A 730-nucleotide genomic window follows, 5' to 3' on the forward strand; every position below is an offset into this window, starting at 1 on the left:
TGGATGACTTCATAGTGAAACCAGAGCCTTTTACGACAGTCATTAACCATGTCATATCCAGGAGCGGCGCAAGCATATGGCCCGCTGCCGAGTGAAGGATCTGCTAAATGATAAACCTAATCCTGAAATATTGGTGAAATGCTAAACTATTTATGTTAAAACGTCCTTCCTGGGTGATTAATGAGGCTTAAAAGAATCTGGATGAAAGTTTGACTGCCCTAAGAGAAAAGAGAGCGCAGGAGTTTTCAACTGTTTCTCTAAAAACGCAAAGAGAAAAAGAAATGAAATAGTTCAAACGTGGCAAGTGTGTAAAGTAATGAAGATTTAAGTGACTTTTGTCTTGAGATCTATTCTGAAACTATGGAAGTCCAAATAAAAATTAACAAAAAGGTAATTGCGACTTTTTATTTCACAATTCTGACTGTTTTTCTCAGAATCGTGAGACATAAACTTGCAATTGGGTGTTAAAAAGTAAGAATTGCAGGGTATAAACTCGTAATTCTGGCTTTTTTTCAAAGTTGCGACTTGCGAGTTGGTATATTGCAATTTACTTTTTCTCGCAATTGTGTCATATAAACTCTCAATTCTGAGTTTTTCTCGCAATTGTGTCGTATAAACTCTCAATTCTGAGTTTTTCTCGCAATTGTGTCGTATAAAACTCTCAATTCTGAGTTTTTTCTCGCAATTGTGTCGTATAAACTCTCAATTCTGAGTTTTTTCTCGCAATTGT

This window comes from Sinocyclocheilus grahami, unplaced genomic scaffold, assembly GCF_001515645.1.
Source record: "Sinocyclocheilus grahami isolate Dianchi unplaced genomic scaffold, SAMN03320097.WGS_v1.1 scaffold7.1, whole genome shotgun sequence".
Classification (NCBI taxonomy): domain Eukaryota; kingdom Metazoa; phylum Chordata; class Actinopteri; order Cypriniformes; family Cyprinidae; genus Sinocyclocheilus; species Sinocyclocheilus grahami.